General features: G+C 37.8%; 1 protein-coding gene across 12 annotated transcripts in view; it reads left to right on the forward strand.

The window, feature by feature from the left end:
* Positions 1 to 19,805, forward strand: part of KCNIP4 (potassium voltage-gated channel interacting protein 4) — a 433,458-nt gene that overhangs the window by 394,862 nt on the left and 18,791 nt on the right. The window lies entirely within an intron of this gene.

Below are 19,805 nucleotides of genomic sequence, written 5' to 3' on the forward strand. Positions count from 1 at the left end.
CACTGAGGACCCCAGTACATAGGTGCATTCTGCTTCCTTTTCCAGTGTGTACTTGCTGTCCTGTGGTGCTGGGCTTGGTGCTAAATGTGAGGCATCCTTGGTTAGCTCAGCATAGAAATAAGACACAAAAATATTTAGTAAGTAGTACTAAATTCTGTCTCTACACCAAAAGTAAGAGATGCCCTTGATTTTATTTATAGTATATTTTTAAAAAGCTGTTTTCTTTAAAAATGAGCCATTTCCTCTTTTTTATTCTACTATATTTCACATGATTACCAGTTCTGTAGGATATTACATGCAATTAACATTGGATAGAAAATACATTATATTAAAAAAAATGAATAATAGCAATTGCTTGCAAATTGTTAGTGTGTAATGTTAATCTCTGTACTCAGTTGTGAGTACTGCAACTACGCAGGTGCTAAGTCACCTGCTGAGCTGAGGGTAAAGGTCAATTTAATTGTATTTATCACCTTTTGATTTATTTGTTCTCTCACGCTTACAAAAGGGCCACCTTCTTGCCATTGGCATTTAGTGCTCAGGTGAAATTGTATAACAATTTATAATAATGCTAAAAGCACAATGAAGCTCAACTATGGAATCAGGGACAATATTGTCAACGATTTGTACAAGAAACGTAAATCTTGCAGAATTCTTAGTTAACATGTATTTTTTAATGAAAGCAAGCTATGCAAAAGGATGTCTTAAAACTGCATTTTTATCAAAAGCTTACAATACAGGAAAAGTATAGAGTCACTTAATGTGTCCTGTCTATATTTCATCCTCAGTTCCAGAAGGTATATAACGTTGGCATGGTAGTGATTAACAATGATTGCTCTTAAAAGCTTTTCATTTCCTCGTGGTACCAGAGAACATTCCCCTGCTAATGATAGTATTTCCTAGGCATTGTAAATCATGAACTAATGTCCCTAATTGTCTAAGGCAAAAAGGTACAAAGTATAGTGGATAAAATAAGCCCTCTGTCTGTTTCTCTAAGAATAATTATTTTTAGAGTCTCAGAAATAAAGGACACTCATAATTCTCTGCATAAAATGAGGTATGGAGAAAAAGAACAGGTTATAAGGAAGTATTTTAAGTGATTACCATTTTACTATCTTTTGAAAGGAGTAATTCCAGCTCTTCGTATGCTTTTGTGTTCTAGAGATGGAAGTTCTACTTACACCAAAAGAATGTTGATGGTAATACATGATAATACCTCTTTATTCAGGTGTTTCATTTCCTTATCACTACATGATAATTCAAGACACGCATATATATAAATATCTTTGACTTTTTAGAGTTAATGAGCATGAACTTCAGGGGTTTTCTGTTTAATGTAATTGCAAAATTATCAATTACTTTCAAAAATGCTGTAAAGCATGCCCAGGGCTAGTGATTGTTATAAATCAGTTTAAAGCAGTAGTCTTTAGCCCAAGCATTAGACTTCAGAAATGAAGGATTTCAAAACTTTCAGCTGAGATGGGGTTTGTTTTGTTTCTCACATTTATCACTTTCTACTGCAAAATTGGGTGCTAGCTCCCTAATCACTTCAGAGAACTGGTAGGACAGGTCTGCCTCAGCTCAGAGTATGAGCAGCTTGGCTTTGCTGATCAGTTCATCTTTCCTGCCACATACCTAGCTTTTATCAAATACAGTCTGCGTGGCTTTGGTGGTTTCTGAAACAGGATGCTATTACAGTGCCTCCCAAGGTCTGCACTTAGATGGTCTCCACCTGACAATGCTTGATCACCCCCTTCCGCCTGCCATGGGCCACCTTCTTCTTGCCCCACTTTTTCTGATCCAGCTTAATGCTATCCTGCCAGTATCTCTATCCCTGTGTGCTTCATGCAACAATATATGCTCGGGGCCACCCAGCTGGAAAGCAGCTTCCCTTTGTTGAGCACAAGCCAGCAATGTGCCCTTGCAGCAAAAGCAGCAAACAGCACCCTGAGCTGCATTAGGCAAGGTGTCGCCAGCAGGTGAAGGAGGTGATTCTTTTGTACTCAGCACTGGTGAAGCCACACCAGGAGTGCTGTGTCCAGTTCTGGGCTCCTCAGTAGAAGAGAGACATGGACATACTGGAGAAGGCCCAGAAAAGGGTCACAAAGGTGACTAAGGGACTGTAGCATCTCTCCTGTGAGGAAAGGCTGAGAGCTGGAAGTGATCAGCCTGGGGAAAAGAAGGCTCAGGGGGATCTTACCAACATATATAAATATCTAAATGAAGCATGTAAAGAAGACAGATCCAGGCTCTTTTCAGTGGTGCCCAGTGACAGGACCAGAGGCAATGGGTGCAAACTAAGACACAGGCGGTTCGTTCTGAACATCAGGAAATACTGTTTCACTGTGAGGGTTGACCGAGCACTGGCACAGGTTGCCCATTGAGCTTGTGGGGTCTCCCTCCTTGGAGATATCCAAAAGCTGTCTCGACATGGTCCTGAGCAACCCGGCCCTGCTTGAGCAGGGGTGTGGAACAAGATGACCTCCAGAGGTCCCTTCCAACCTCAGCCATTCTGTGAGTCTGCAATATTCTATTTAATCATTCTACTAGGAAGGGAACTCTACTGAAAATATTTAATGAAACACACAGGTACACATCTTTTATATAACACCATCAAAACTTGTGCAGATCCTATGTTTGTGCTTTATGCTTTTCACTGAATGTTTGCCTGTCTTACTATCTCTTCAACAATTTAATTGTATAAAGCAAGATAAATTAAGGCATAAATTTAAGTTACTGTAATTTGGCTGACTTTGTGGTCCTGCTAGACTAAATTTAAAGCATCCTACAGCACAGCAGCATCAGCATTGCAGTGTGCACTGTCAGGGGTTCAAAAGAACTGTAGTGCAGACCGAAGTCCTAAAGGCAATGTAGCTAGAGCCAGCTGGCATCGTTTTTACATGTACTCTGGTTAATTCAGCAGAATAATGCCCTATATATATGAATTTTTGCTGCTCTGTATTTGTGTCACCAATGAACTATAGAATAAATATTTCTATTTGATCCCTTGATATTTGGAATCAACATGCAGTAGTTAAGCTAGTTCAACCATATCAGTTAAACTAGTTACTTCATGCTAGTCTAGGAGTGAATGCTGGTTTCAGGCAGCATTTCCCCATCTATAAATCCAAGGATTGCGTATCCCTTTACAGAAGGAATAGACAACAACTCTATCCTTATACAGACCCCAAAAAAATTAGATTTTCAATAGTTAAACTGTAATAATACCAGAAGATGAAGTATCTGTGATAGTGCAAATATTGATAACCCTAATGAACACAAAACTTGAGGCTTTAGAATCAACAAGACTCCATACCTACTACGGGGATAGTAGGTATAAGTTCAAAGCTGACATTTCTTGCTGAAGAATTTGAGTACATCTGTATTATAATACTTAATGGTTTAGGTCTGTCAGAAAGTAATGAATAAAAAAACTGGATTTTTTTTCTGTGTATTATCAACAGCCTTTCTAGTATGGACGTTTTTCCTCTGTCTCTGCAAATATGACAGGAAGAAATAGGTCCCAGATATGATAAAGAAAAACAAATTAATGAACCAGAAGAAAAGCAGTACTCAGTCTCTTTACCTCAGTATCCTGTTCTCAAGGGTGGCCACATATGGGAAAGGGTATAAGAATAAAGAAAATTTAGAATGATAATTCCCCTAACATATACTGTGCTGTCACCTGGTACTCTGCTATTGAAATACTTCCTCTGCTGAAAGTTTTAACTGCATGTTTTTATTTTACATACTTTATCGAAATTTTCTTCCATAAACTATGATAATTATTTTTTGAACCTATCAGGATATTTTGACATCTACAGCACCCTGTGGGAAATTAGCTCCATACCTTTAGTTATGCCTTCTGTGAAAAATAATTTCTATGTCAAACCTGCTGCCTTTCATTTTAATAAGGTATCTATAGTATTTCTGCTATGAGAAAATGAATGAACATTACCATTACTTCTCCAGGATATTCACTGTTTTACACACCTTTAACACATATTCTACTTAGTCTCTTCTTTTCCGAACTAAAAATTTTACAATCTCACTCCAGCCTGATGATTTCCCTGAACACTGTCTAGTTATAGGCTGTCTGTTCCAAGATAGGGGTGACCAGAACTTCTCACATCTTACATCCAGTTATTTATTATTTATGATTTCAAATTACTTACGTATACTTCTCATGGACTTCAGATGAGAAAGCAACAAATATTACTATATTTCTGTACTGTTGGTGATTACAAGGTTCGATTGATTTTGTGGGTTTTACATACACAAAAATGGAAATGTAAACTTTTAAAGATATTTTAATCTGTTTTTCTAGTGTAGGCAAATTACACACCAAATCTAGCAAAAAGTAATGAAGGCAGAAGGAGCACAGGGTCTTATATAGCATCTCTGTGTATACATGCACAGCTGAAAGCTTTAGAAAGTCTTGTATCAGACTGTGGTATAGCTGATGCTCTAGGAAACCAGAAGTGGAGTATTAACTGCAGGAAACACTCAAAGACCATTGAAGTACCTATGATGACAATGACTGTTTTGGGAGTAGTCTAGATCAACATTTAAAACAGAAGATGAGGTACAGTAAAGAAAACATAAGGAGGTGGGATAATAACCTTCAGATGACCTAACAGCTATTGTAAGGAAAAGCACCAAGGGAGAACTTATACCTATATGTGGTGATTTAGCCATTTTAAAGCCTCTATACCATCCTTGAAAAATGAGCATAACAGAAGTCCTGAGCCCTTCCCAGGCTGAAAAGGCTGTCCCTAGCACTCAGGTTTTACAATGTTCCTGCACTCTTGTTGATGGATTGTTGCTCAGCTGCCATCACAGTGGGACCTCTCCATTTTGTATTTGGCTTCCTGTCATCCCATTCCTTGCAAAATGAAATTATGATTGCTGCAGTCATTAACCTTTCAAACCAATGGCTCTGTGGCAGGCCTATTACAAGTGGTACTTCACAACAAATTGCACAGACTATCAAGCATGCACTCAACATGTGGTCTTTCTTTCTCTTTTGTCCATTGATAGCCCTCTCACAGTTTTAAAAATGTCCCTGAGCTATGGCACATTTTCATTTAAAAATTACTCAGATAATGCTTTTGCTGCACGAAAGATGCTCCTGTGCTAAATGTAAATGTTAATGATCTTTTAATTTTGGTTGATTAGGCTCATCAAAAAATTTGTAGAACTCTGTGTTGGGAAACTACTAGACTTTCCTGGGAAAGTGAAAGGATTTTTTTTATCTTACCCAGCTGTATATCAGACAGTGTAAACTGAAGTCATACACACATGCTGGGTACATACTGTAGCTTTAAATAGGCAGCTCCATACTTGTGACATTTATCGGGAAAACAACATTTCTAAGATACCTTTCTTCCCTATTACTATTAGCAAATAAGGCAAACAATGACAGTAAGAAAGTAACTCTGGTAATGTTACAGGTCAAAGATAGGTTCCCCCATCGTACTACCCATCTATGTAAGAATACTTTTGTGCATAACTCAAAATACGCCAGTCTATTCAAAGTTTTTTCCATTTAAATTTTGGTCCGATGGAAGCATTGTTTTACTATATGTTGCATTTGTGAGTCTCACAGAAAGTTTAATGAAAGCTTGTTTTAGAAGTTATAAAGCTTATTGATTGATTCTCTAGAGCATTCAAGTTTTGTGTGATAAAATACAACTATTCTCATTTTTCTTTTCTGAAAAAAATCCTTCCCTTTTGTTTTATTTTTCTGGTAGTCTTTTACAGAAAAAAATAGGTGTGGACAAAGTGCTTGTTTTATCTAATGAACTATATTTTCAATCTAACTAGTATGAAATAGGAACATACTCTTCGTGTCATGTGAGTTTATCCATCTAAGGTATATCTACTTACTTATGTGAAATTCTTGGATTTTGGTTTCTGGCTAATAACTAACATTAGAGAAGTAAAATTTGGTGCAATGTAGCACTGATGATGTTCTCATTTAAAAATGTAGTGAGAAGACACCTCTTATTCTCCTTTCTCCCACCTGTTCCCTTTTCTTCATGAGGTGAGATGGATACTAACTGCAAGTGCTATAAACGCTGCACACCATAACACACAGCTTAGCATGAAATGGTTTAGTGAGCCAATTCATCAGTTGAGAAAACAGTGTTCAAAACATCCCTCTGCTTGGATTTCTTGCTACCAGTTTTCTTTTCAAGAGTTTTTATGTAAAACATTATAATTTCATGTTATATCCTGTACCGAATTGTCTCCCTGTTACACTGCAATTCAGGGACAGAAAGTGGACACGTGTATTTTCCGGTGAGTATCCTAAGCCTGCAAAATGAGAAGAGAGGGAATAAATACATGTTCTGGTGATATTTCCAGATAATACAGTTTGACCATTTGGGTCCTGATTACTTCAACACTTTACAGACAAAATCTTATTTGTGCTGTGTTCAGGGATCTGTTCTGGATCCCAGGAATTTCCAAGTCATTTTGGATCTTTATAATATTTTCCTGTTTAGATTCCTGATCAATTTAAACAAAATCAGCAATATGTAGGTTTTGTCAGAAAGCAGTGAAACCATCAAAAGACCTGTCTTGGTTTCAACAGAATTAATTTCTGATTAGAATATCTGTAGATCTACATCTGTGCTAAAAAGAAACACTGGTAAGTCTTTCAAATAAAACAGAAATCACAAGTGACATGGCATCAAGGTCAAGTCTTCCAGTGTCATGGAAGTTTATTACAAGTCTTGGGCCAACTTGCATTTACCTTGGAGTGAAAGTCTAAAATCTAACAAAGCCCATATTTTTTAGGTCATCTGGACATTTGTGAAGTTGCTTCTCACTCTAAGTATATGAATCATTCTTCTTAACTTTCAAGTGAGGGAATTTATTCAACCCAATCAATTCCATTGTGACATACACTTAAAAGACCTTAGATACGGTGAGTATAAGAGAAGAAATGGGAGCCAGTAACTCAGAAGACAGCATGATTCAATAACACAGCATGAGACTAGCAGTCTAAAGACTGTAGCCTTTTGGCTCTCTGGCTGGCTTATTTACTGCCACACACCTTTAAGAGCCTTAACTATCACACTAAAAAGCCTTCTGGGTTGCAAGATAGCATTATACCACTGCTTTGCCGCCTGCATGGGCTGGACATTGACAACTGCTTAATTTAATGTCTCTGGTTTGACAGCCAAAACTTTTTAGAGTGTCCCTGGGTATCTGAGAGATTTCTTCTCAGCCCTTGATCAAAGCCTCCTCAACACACCCTGGGAACAAAGTGGGGAGCAGCAGTAGGGGGGCTGGTGGCTGTGGGAAACTGAATTTTCCCAGGAGCTGGAGATAGCAAAGTTCATCCTTACAGGAAAGAAAAATGAAGACTGAATTCCTTGGCGTTAAGAGGGAAATGTGTGTTCTGTGGGCAGTATATGGGGGTAAGGCTGCTTACCCCTCCATGACCATGCTCCATATCTGTCAAGTGGAAATAACAGTAACCTCATGCCTGAAAAAGCACTGATCTAGGAAGCACTCTGCATGGTATTTCTAATAATTATTTACTTGCTTTATTTATGCATCTCTGAGAGCTTCACTGAGGCTTCGCAAAAAGAAGCGTCAAGAACAATTTTTACAAGTAAATCCCCAGTAGCTGGATAGATAGCAGTATTTATCTCTGGAACGGTATCTACCAGCGATTATAGGTATCAGGGCCACGGACACATGACTGTGCTGGTGATTTGGAATGCCAGCACTGGATCTGGTGCACAGGCTACCAAATTTGGATCAATAGGCAGGAAATCCAGGTTCAATAACTAATTGCCATATTGTCTTGCTGAAAACCCAGTTATCTCACATCCTCTTTTCACTTCTTTCCTAAGTTTTTAGGGCATAAGCTTTTTGTTAGTGTTTCTCCATGTCCTAAATAATGAGTCCCCAGTAAAAAGCACAGTACAACAGGCAATTTGTTACTATTAACAAGGTTTTAAAGCAGGCAATGTTTGTTACCTTTCTCCAGAGCAAGATGAGAGTGGCACACAATGTAAAACAACAGAGAACTTCAATATGAAAGCAGATGCAAAATTAGATGGAACTTGAAACCAGAGAGTAAAGGAAGGATTACCAATTCTGGATACTTGTAACATTTAGCTCCTGAATTCATATCATTACTCTTCTAGGCTAAAAATCCTGCCTTTCTTAAAGTCAGTTGCAAAACTTCATTGATTTTAATGGAACATGTACAAACATCATGAAGATTTTTTGACCCTCTTCATGTGTTTTTCACTAGAAGAATGGCTTCTCAAGGACTCCAGAGCTCTTGATAGAAATGGGGCAACTGCAGTTTTGTGCAGCCGATTTGTCTCCCATCACATTAACTGTCTTTGATGAAAAGAACTGCACATTCCTTCAGTCTGTCAGGCAAGTGTAATTTAGTGGTAGTTAGCTCTAAAATCTTCCAGTACAGTCGCAGAGGAAGACATTCCTGTAAGGCAATACCAAAATTTATTTTAAGTATTGTTTTTTTTACCTGTAGCTAAGCAAGTACCTGTCCCTGTTGCCCTGTGTTGGGAAAATCTGATCCTTTTTCTGTTTTCTTTAGAATATTTTTTTCTTTCCTCCTACATTAGTAAGCCATGAAAGAGCATGCATCCCAATCAAGGTATTCCTGCCATTCAATTGGGAGCATGCCAGGCCTCTTCAGAGCTCTCGGTTGTTCAACAGAGGACCTGAAACTGGAGGTTTCAGGTTTTGCTCTGCAAACAAGGTGCCTTTCTCCATTTGGCCATTGCCTTCTGCATTTAGAGCTCCTGGGAGCAGCATCTTTAGGGAAATGTCAGGGCACTCTGAAGTTTTCTGCTTCATTTCCCAATGAAGACCTAATTAGGATCGTAAGGTTGAAGTCCATCCCTTTTTTATTAATGTAACTGTCTCAACGCTGAACAGTCCGTGAACAGGCTAGAAGCTTATGCACATGGACAAAAGGGATCAATTATTCTTTGTTTCTTATCTCTAAGTAGTATAATTCTCCAGATTTGAGTCTCATATCATCCCTTAGACTTGATCAAATAACCACACTGAATCTGTTTTCCAAAAAATCCACTGCACTTACAGTAGTGATGAAAATAAATAAATCAAGTCATACAGCATCTGCTTCACGGAGTAAGAGATGTAGTACCATCCCCTGTAAAGAAGTCCTGGTTATAACAGCCTTATTTTCTTATTCTGTTCTCAGACACTGCACTTACAAAACAAAGACAAATTTTGTGTGCCATAAATTTAACAGGTTTTGCAAGAAGTCTTTATGCCCAGCAATTTCAGCCTCAATGAATCTCCATAAGGACTGATACAGCCATGAGAAATGAAATCTTTCTTGGGCCTATCCTGTATGATAGATAACTCTTTTTCAATATATCTGATTCTCTAGGTATCTTTTCCCCTTCTTGTTATTTGTTTTAACTGGGGAAACGTGTTCAGCTTCTTTATTGTTTCTCTATGCAGTTCATGTTTTCACAAAAATATGCCAGCAAATATCAGTCACTACGTGTTTAGGTTTATCTCAGTATTCAGTTCTAATGATCTGACTTACGCTACAAATTTTAGGTATGCTGCCAAACACAATGCATTGAGTATCCACGTATGAAGCAAGAAAAGCTTCAGAACAGTCTAAAGGAGATTTATGTGGTTTGTTTAGATTTTTTGCTGTGCTAAAAAAAAAGTTATCACTTCATATTCCTGACTAAACTTCACATTCCGTTCTGATGGTTTTCTCATGTCTTTTACTGAATTATAGAAACAATATCTCATTTTTAAGCAGCACAGGCACATCCTCCCCTGTCTTATGGAACTGTGCACTCCTCCTTTTCAAAGGCTTTTATATTTATGGCCCACAGTATTACCATGAAGCCCACTCTGGCCCTTCCATGATCACCGTAAACAGTAAAGCACTAGTGGGCAAGTGTCTCCTCCATGCTCTGGGGAGCCCTTTGGGCAGCGGAATAAAGGAGATGTCAGTGTGGTGTGCTGGCAGGGCAGACGAGCGCAGATGTGACAGTGAGGTTTTGGTACACAGGCAGGGGACCCTGTGACAGACACTGAATGCCAGGGAGCCTCCAGGATGAGGCACGTTGCCCTCACTGTGTGACCAGGGAAGAAGCATTTCTTCCCACGGACTGCATCTCTGTCTCACTTACAGCAGCATCATACACATCATTGACTCAGTTGCTTCTGATTTTCACAGCTGTACTTGGTGAATCAGGTCCTATTTATGCTAACGTCAGGCTCAGTTTTTAAATATTTATGCCAGTAAGCATTTTTGTTCTTATGTTTGCAATGCTGGGGCTCCTCTCCTGAGCGAAAGTGTTGTCAGTAGTGGAGAAAGCAAAAACTTTCATTAAAGGATAAATGCATTACTATATAAAATATAAAAAATGAGTACAGAGTTTGATTTCCAGTTTCTAACCTGCTTCTCATTGACTTTTATGCTCTTTGCCATTTCTGTAAGATGACAGGATTCTGTAGGAGCTGAAAGTCCTCAGTGCTTTTCATTGTAGTTAGCACTAACCAAATATTGATCAGTCTACCTTTACCGCTGCAGGTCTTTGAAAGAAACAAAGAACCACCACTCTGAAAAACACTGAAATAACATAATTCAGGACACGCTTTCAGGCTGAGTGTCTTTCATGCAGACATGTGTCCCAGGAATGCAAAACTCACAGTGTTCTTACTTCCTAATTAAAATGAAAATTTGATGTGGTGTCGGTACTTAGTATCAACATCCAGTTGACTGACAAACACAAAATAACCCATCAGCATTTCAGACAGAATATAGTTCTTTTTTTTTCACCTGTGACACACTGAGGTTGCTTCATAAATACCTTATGCTAAATTCAGGCTTTCTTATTTTCATATATGGCTATAAAATATTAGTGATCATGCTGGTGCAAGTCTGCTGATCTTTAGCAGATGGTTGTTAGTACAGTTTCCTCCTCAGCAAATCTTCCACTCTTTAAGGGTACAAGGAGCTTCTAGGGAAAACAAAAGCACCAAATGAGCTTTGAATTTCTAACTCCCTTGTGTGTGAAAACCAAAATAAAAGCCTCCATAGTTTCAAAGTAGGGCATTGACCTATACTGGGATATTGCTGTTACAGACTGGTGGTGTCCTTCGTTCTGCTCAAGTGAATCACTTGTGTTGGTCTAAGGGAGTGCACCTGAGTGACAAGCACTTGCCAGCAAGGAGCTATTCTTCCTCCTCTCGCCTAGGATTTCAGTCATTTTGAAGGGACTTGATTAAAAGCACTCACATGGGAACTTGTGAAAGGGAAGTCACAGAAGCAGTGCTCATCTAAATACAGTTTCTCCCGAGAGACTGAGTACTTTGTCTCTGCCAAAGTGTTTACAGCAAGCTGCACCACTCAGCTTCTGAAGCATGGGTTCTGCTACATTTAATTTAATTATAGCGCCTACCTATTAGTGAAGCCAGGATTTTAAAATGCTTTCCTGTAGTGACAAGTAAGGGCAGAAACAGTAAGCACCTTTCAGATGCCAGGGACTCACCCATAAAGTTCGGTGTGCCAGGCTTTGGGGTGAGCTTTTAAATTCAAATCTTTAGTCATGTTTACTGGGGTTTTTTACTGCCAGCGCTAATAATAGGAAACTAAAAATTACACTAGTTAGCGGGGACTGCTAAACAAAGAACAGAGCTTGCTGATTAAAAGCGTTGCTGGCACCTTGCCTGATGTATCGTGGAGGCAGCTGAAGTGTTGATTGTTATTTACTGTGTGAAGCCACACATGCTGGATGTGAGCAAGTGTCTTTATTTCTGCTTGTTTTCCTCTGAACTGTCATAGCAAGCAGGGGGTGGGAAGAGGCTTTTGTTCATTAGAGTGTCTTCCAGTGGGAGCTCAAAATCTTGTACAACTTTGCTGTGCCATTGGGAAGCATTATCATAACTCTATTACAGGTGGCTAAACAGAAGCAGTAAAGTTTGTGTTTTACCTGATGAGACAAGGCTTGAAAGGAGTTTTCACATGTATTTCAACAAGGGATGTCAATGGAGACTGATGCTATCAAATCCACCGTGTTCCATGATGTTCCTAAAACTGTAGACAGTTGCCACTAAGCCATGAAATGGGTCTACAGCCTATGTGACAGAAATGGTAATGCAACAACCCGAGGTGTTGCCCCTGTGAGCTTTTAGCTGAAGTAATTCTACTGTACTTTAGATCAGGGGGGAAATACCAACAGTAAGGGTGTCTCTTTAGACCCCGTAATTAGTACACTCCAATTGGGGATGCCTTCGCGTTCTAGGTCCTCCTTCAAAAACTGTTTATGTTTTACATCTGTAACTATAAATAGGCAAATTCATAGGAAGGCTTTAGAGCAGAGACAAAAGACTAAGATAACCACCCTTAACGATTTCAGAAAAAATGCCTTACTTTTATATTACTCTGTATGTCTTTCATCCCATACAGCTTCTACAAAGAATAGAGAAAATATTTCTTTACCTCCATTACTAGCTGTCTAAGGCTCACAAGTATATTCAAGTATACAAGACTACAGCATGTTGTTTTATGTTCTGATCTATAAGGCCTAATTTTGCAATAATCTTTTAAAAAAGCAAGCTGTTTTAGGAAAAAATGTTGACCTTCTTGAGTCATCATGTAAGTTTGATCTGAGATATACCTTTGGTCAACATACTTCATCATTCATCACTCTTTGTTTACAGCATCTTTGTATATTATTGCACAGAAGTTATTTTTAAAAATGTAGACCAAGGTGCTGTAAAAGCTTTTTCTTATAGCCCACTCCTGAGAAAACTACGATGAGAAACCAAATTTAAAAAGAAAAACCCAAGAACTAATTCATTCCAACAGACAGGAGGTTAAATTAACAGCTGCCCCTTTCCTGATAACATGAAAAGTAGAAGTGATAACTGAAATTAAAAACACCAGCGTTTTTCAATGTAATTGGATTCAACACAGGTTATTCATTAGAGAAAATGAGTGAAAATCCATCAAGCTGGAAATAGGTCATTATAAACATACCCATTCATATATATAACTCTTACATTGTTGTACATAGTAGGGACAATATCCCAAAGATGAAAAGCATATTAATACTGGGCTTAAAATTAAATTTTTCATAAGAGAAATTTCAAGCAATGTAATAAATAAAAATTAAAAAAGAAAAAAAACAACCCACACCACCTTTTATTTTGAGCTTTTAAAATTCCTAGTCTCAGAGTATATTCATGTGTCTTACACATATTAATGTACTGGGACTCTCAGCTCTCCTACAAACTAGGAAAGTCTTCATTAATGAACTAATTAATCTTCATTTTACACGAGGAATCTTTTTTAGAACAAAAATCATATTAAATTCTTTCAACTATAACTGTGTTTTAAGTACACTTTGTCCTATACTTCGTATGTGTTCTACATTAAATAGACATAGCATAATTATGAAGCATGAATTATGCTCAAAGAGGGAAAAAAAATCCCTGAATTACTCCATTTCTGATTTCTCTGATATACCCAGATCCACATTAGCTTTAAAGTTCTTTGTTTATCAGTACAGTACTAATAATTCATTAATTAAAATATAGAATATAACTTCAAAATGTTAGGAAAGTTAGCAAAAGATTTCAATTACTTAAGGGAATAGGAAAATTGATGTAAGTACAAAATTCTTGTTTGGGAGTTTTTTAAGGAATTATCTTCTCTCAGAAAATTAACTGATACTCTGTTAATGGGTAAGTGGCATGAAAAAGGTGGCCAGTCTTTTTTTTTTTTGGCTACAGTAGCTGATAACCTGGCTGCTAAACCAATACAAAAGGTTATAACACTGGAGGGGCCTCCTGTGTCTAGCAGAAGGAAAGAAATGACACTTTCTTATATATACCAAGTGTGGTTTATGTCTTTAATCTGTGATGTTATGAAGCCTCACATTTATGGTTTCATCTGCACAGATCACATACACACAAGCAATTTTCCTTTGAGCCTGTTTGGTTATCATTACTGATGACCAGGCATCCAACGCACATATGTTCAAAGCTTTTACCCATCTCTTCCACTGCAGCCAGCCTCTGCTCATCTTCCCATGTCTGCTCATTTCTCAGTAATTAACAACAGTTCCTTCAACAGCTTTTCAGAAGAAAGGCAGGTAAGTTCTGGACTTGTTCCATTATATCATAGGCCTGACCAGACCCCAAAATGGTAGGTGTAAAGATAGAATAAACCCAATTTGTCATTCTTTGTGAGTAGTGTGAGACACTGTCCTGCCAATCATCCTCCCAGTCCTTTGATAAACTGGTTTTTATAGTAGGCCAACAGCAAAGCTCAAAGAGGAACACAGCAGCGGGGCAATAATACCATTGCCTGATGAAAAGAGCCAAAGTAGGTATCTCTTCTGTAGTCTTTGCGATTATCTCATACATGCACTGATTTCCTAAAAGCTTCCTCAAAGCTCCCATTTTATGTGTTGAGGTGTTGAATGATAAATCTATACAAAGGAAATTAAATGTTTCTGTCTTTCATCTCGCTTCAAGAAGAGGTGTTAAAAAGCAGAAACCCAAATACTGACAATACAGCGATCCATAAGCTGCCAGTTCAAAGAAGCTGCTCAGAGAAATGACTTTCTGTAACAGATTACAAAGACATGATTTTTTCAAAAAATTTTAATTAAAAGGAGAAACAATCCCTTGAAATTTTACCAACACCTAATGGACAATGCTTCGCTTATTGTTCAGTCTCTGAATTCATTGCCCTCTGGGGGGAACCTAACTATGGCAGGAAAAGAGCTGCTGTCCTCTCCCCACATCTTCTGTTATTTCGTCTTCTAGAAGTATTTAGGGCAAAGGAAAAGAAAAAAGAAAAGGAGCATTAATATGTTTGTATTTGATTTTTTTAATCTGTACTAATGAGGAAAAAGATTTTTTGAACTATCTCACTATTCCCAAGTTAGTTTTCCCAGTCTTGATTTCTAGTGCTTTGTTCAGCCACGTTTCAAATATTTCAAAAGAGAAGGTTTCTCTGGATTAGTTTTTGAGGCTACTTCACAGGCTAGTGAATGCTATCTCATTTAAGCATGTCTTTTGAGATGTTTTTCAGACTGAACTTGTTTTTCCTTTAACGACATCAAAACCTTCTTTCCCCTAGAAACCTCATTTTGTTTGTATCATCTACTTTGAAGTCCCACTAAAATAATTTCACTTGTATTAGCTACTGCACGTTTTTGTCCCTGCTCTTGGTGTTTCCTCTACATTGGCCAATAATGTGATCTGAACTCTAGCAATGCCACCCAGCCCCATTTCATGGAGATCAGTTCTGATACGTGTTCTGCTGTTTTACTGAAAAAAACCAGTATCAAAAGTGAACCCTGTATTCTAAGAGTACTTTCTGGACATAAAGTTAATCACACCAGCACTCACTTCAGAATAAATAGGCAATGAAATCTATTCCTGATGAATGTATCAAAGACAAGTATATTTATATTTATTACAGAGAAATTAGTTACAAAATTACCGATGTATTTGTTTGTTTGCTTAACTTACAACAAATTACAAATTTATTCTCAGTGTGCAGCTCTAAGGCAGGTCAAAAGTTGAGCTTAGCCCCATTCTATTTGATAAATACATCTTTAATGCTAAAAGTATTCTCAAGTAAAATCAATACAATAATAATAAATATAAACAACAATAAATTAATGTATTAATTTACATTAATGTATTAAAATAAATTAAATAGGATTTCATAATAAATTAAATGATTATATTTCTTAGGGGAAAACACCAGGCCAGATTCAACAGCATGAGAGAGAAAAGTCTGTTGGAAGTCCTCCATCCAGCAGAGAGGCTAAAGATGTATTCTCAGTAGGCACACACACGTAGAGCACATGTATACATCACATAGTTATCTGTCTACATGGCCAGCTGCACAGTTCACAGACAGATGCATGGAGCAGTCATATAAATACAGGCAGCACCAACACCTTCTTTTTCATGGTGTGAGAAGTTTATTATACACTAATCAGTGTATAAACTTCTCCTAACTAACATTTTGCATGTGCAAGTCCACATCAGGGCATTACCCACTACCAAGAAAGGGTTCTCTCTCTGCTTCCTTTCTCTGCCTTATGCTACAGAAACAGTGCAAGGCAAGATTCGACACAAAGTGAGAATGCAGAAGAGTATTAGGAAAGCTATCCTTTCATGCTTTTCAGAGAATATGCCAGTTCTCTAAAAGTGAGCTGGGATTTTGGATCTGTCTGACTGGGAATTTGCATCTATCTGATGCTTTCTTGGTTTGATCTTGGACTTCTATGTCTGACACACAGGGTAATATTTTGTGATAGACACAGCCTAAACATTATCTGTGAAGGAGCTTCTGAAAAGGAAGAAAAGATTAGGATCTGGAAAAGATTTTGGGATGTGGGGATTCAGAGGGGGGTTGATAGACCTGTTCTTCCAAGAACTAGGAAACAGAGACTATGTGAAATGGGGCTTGGCACCCTGTGCAAGGGTAAAGAGAAAAGAGACAGGCAGGAGTAAGGCAGCAGCCAGAGGAACTGGGAAGAGGCTCTGGGGAGAGCTGTCCTGGTGTAGCGGAGGGAAATGAGCGCAGAAATGATTGGGAACAAGATCTGTCCTTTGGCAGAACTGAACAGCTCCAGAGGAGCCCGATGGATTGGCAAATTGGGAAAAACAGCTTGGGCTGCCCCTGTGTCAGAGGCAAACTGGGATCTTAAGTTAAACAGCAGGCACTCAAAGGAGGCATTTGAAACAAACTTTCAGATTTGCAGCTGTAGGAAAGAAAATTAAATGCCTCAGAAACCTTGAGCATTGCCATGCAATTACTGCTCTTTGGCTTTTATGTTACTTCCAGGTTTTGTTTTTATTTTGCAATTTTAACTTCATGCAGTATAACATTGCCACCCCTGCTCAGCCAATTATCCCATCTAAACATGAGAGATGCATTTTTAATGACCCAGCAGCTTAGTTGTAACAGCACTTAGAATCGTATTTGTCACTTCAACAAACTCAAACCTTTTTTTTAACGTGGCACTGCTTGTTTGAGAGAGTTTTTTCTGTTTGTTTCTGATCGTCCCACCCTTTCCATTCTGCTTTTGTAACTGCTTACCCTCCTAGCTGCAGTCAGCCTCAGGGCTACAGAGCCATTACCTGGGCAGCAACACTGGGAAGTGAAACACTGTTAGCTGAATTGGCAAAACATATAGAGACTATCGAGGGTCAGGGATCGAGAGTTAGGTTTTGAAAGAGGCAGTTGGTAAGATTTATAAGTCTGGCTGGTTGGTTTTGGATCTAGTGTCGTATCTGTACGACAAATACCTGCTTGGCTTAGCTACTGCACCACAATGCCAGAGCAGCGCTGTTCTGGCGAGAGCCTTCAGGGTGGATATCATGCTGATGGCGGTGTGTCAGCTTCTGTGTTGGTTCCAAAGAGGCCCTTTCAGTGTGAGATTTATCCGGTGTTTCTCCTTCCAAAGCAGCGGGATCGTGTTAGACATGTTTCACCGAAGTCCTTACCTTTTCCATTCTCAGAGGGACAGTTGGTACCTTAGTTTCATATGCGTGCTACTTTTGACACTTATTTTATTTTAGAGGAGGATCAAGCTAGGAGTAATTTGTGAACTGACTATTGCTGGGCTTGTTCCAGATAATTTATATAGTGCATAAATACTTTAGCAAATGAATTTCCAGATCACTTGAGTTCCCTTGCAGTTAAATTTTCTATAAGCCTAGAAAAAATGCTGCACGTTTCAAGTATAAACTTTGCTGATATAATACTTTTCTGTAGCCACACTAAAAAGATGCTTATGTCTGATAAAACATTGACTAATGGTTTGCTGATAATTTTGCTGAGTAATTTTACTACATAGCCACTGATGTCTTATCACAGGAGGCCAATATAGGCTAAATACACAACATGCACTGATTAAACACCACGTACATGTATTTTTTTTCTGAATAAAACTAGATGTTTAGCCCCAAAACACTTATTTTATTTATAAAATTTAAATTTTCAGTCAGAATAGAAGTATATGCATAAAGAGAAAACATTATCAGTAATGATAATGAAGTCAATGGATGAACACATATCTAAAATGAAGCAGAATGAAAACTGACAGCAGATAAAGCATGGGATGGAGAACCTGTCATGCAAAAGCCTGTAATTAAAATATATTTAAAACTGCCAAAGCTCCTATCACAGCTTTTTCCATCATACAAAATTGTTTGTTAATCAGACAAAACTCTGAGCTTTGTTTCTCCTTCATTTTCTTTTCAACATTTTGATATTTCTCCTTTTTTGGGGGGTTGCCTCATCTAAAAAGAGTGTTGGTTAGATAGTAACAAAGAATCCACCTATTGCAGTATTCTTAGAAATACTGAAGAAAAAGACAGCTTAGAGAGCATGAAGCTTGTAAATAATTTACAGGTTTTGGAGTGGTTCATAAGACCATGTGCTGGAGGTATAATTTCCCAGCGGTAAAATTGCAAGCCAGAGAGATCATCAAAAGGCAGAATCATATTTATTTTTCTCTGTCTCTTCTTTCTGCTGGTTTATATTTTCTTTTTAAAGGAGAGAGTACTGGACTTAGGAAAAACAGTTCAAGATGAACTGCTTCTCTTTATTCTCCGGAAGGAAAACACAGTACATCATTAATGCAATTTTAAAAGACTGTCAAACGGAATTTTCTGTAACGAAATAAATTATATACACCTGGAGGAAAGAAGAGTATAGAAACGATTTAAATAAGCCTCACATTCTTCTTTCAAACTATTTTATTATTTTCCTCTATTTTATAAGAGTTTAATGAAAGGTTAGAAAGATTTTTCAAATTATAGTTGGTACAATGGAGGAAGTTAGCAATAACTTGACATAAAGCCACAGGGCTTGCTTAACAATTACAATATTAAATCTCTTTCATGAACTAGAGAAATCTCCTGATAAACAAAAAGTCGGATCTGTGAGTCAAGAAAAAGCAGTCCTGGAGGTAAATTATATTGGCTATGTGTATAGTTAGACTAAAATTATTTAAGAAAAAAAATGTTCACTGTGTTGTAGAGTCTCAGAGGAAAGATGCAAGCTAAAGAAAGAAAAGTTTGAACTGATATTTCTGATAAGAGTAATTGGCTGGCATAATGGATTTTTAATGAATGTCCTTAAGATACCATTTACTACAAACCTCCAAGGATGGAAGAGTTAAGGTGTTACTAGTAATGCTGTGGTAAAGAGCAGAGGAAAATACAGAGGGTCAACCTAGAAACACAAGAGGTCATTTCTGCCTCTACTAATATGTAATCTTATGAAAGTGGGTTGCTTTTTCAAGCATTGTTTCTTTCAAACAGTATGGTGAAACTGGAGTTCATTGTGTGACAGAAAAGAAGTACTACCTTTAAATGAGGTATGTAGGTCATGTATTTCTCTAAAAACAGGCTGCTAACTTATTTTGAACTAACAAAGAATAAATCAGACAATTTTTTCCAGAGTGCCTTTAATTCTCCTCTAACATCACAATACTTAAATGCAGTCAGGAAATAGAAGTCCTGCTCTTCACAACTTCACACTAAGGACTGACACAGTTGGAGCTGCTGGTGTTTCCTGTAAGAAAGGGGAGAGCAGTCTTTGCAAAATTAACATACTTTGAATGTCTTTCTCGTCCAAGGAAAAAGTAAAAAAATGCTTTGCATGTTAGTAATCCGTAGAAGTTAGATGGATGTAAACACACATTTTCTCATCCGTTATTTATGACAGTAATTTTTTTTAAAAAAGGAAAACTTTGAGTTGCACAAAT

The sequence above is a fragment of the Falco punctatus genome, assembly GCF_963210335.1.
Source record: "Falco punctatus genome assembly, chromosome: 1".
Taxonomy (NCBI): Eukaryota; Metazoa; Chordata; class Aves; order Falconiformes; family Falconidae; genus Falco; species Falco punctatus.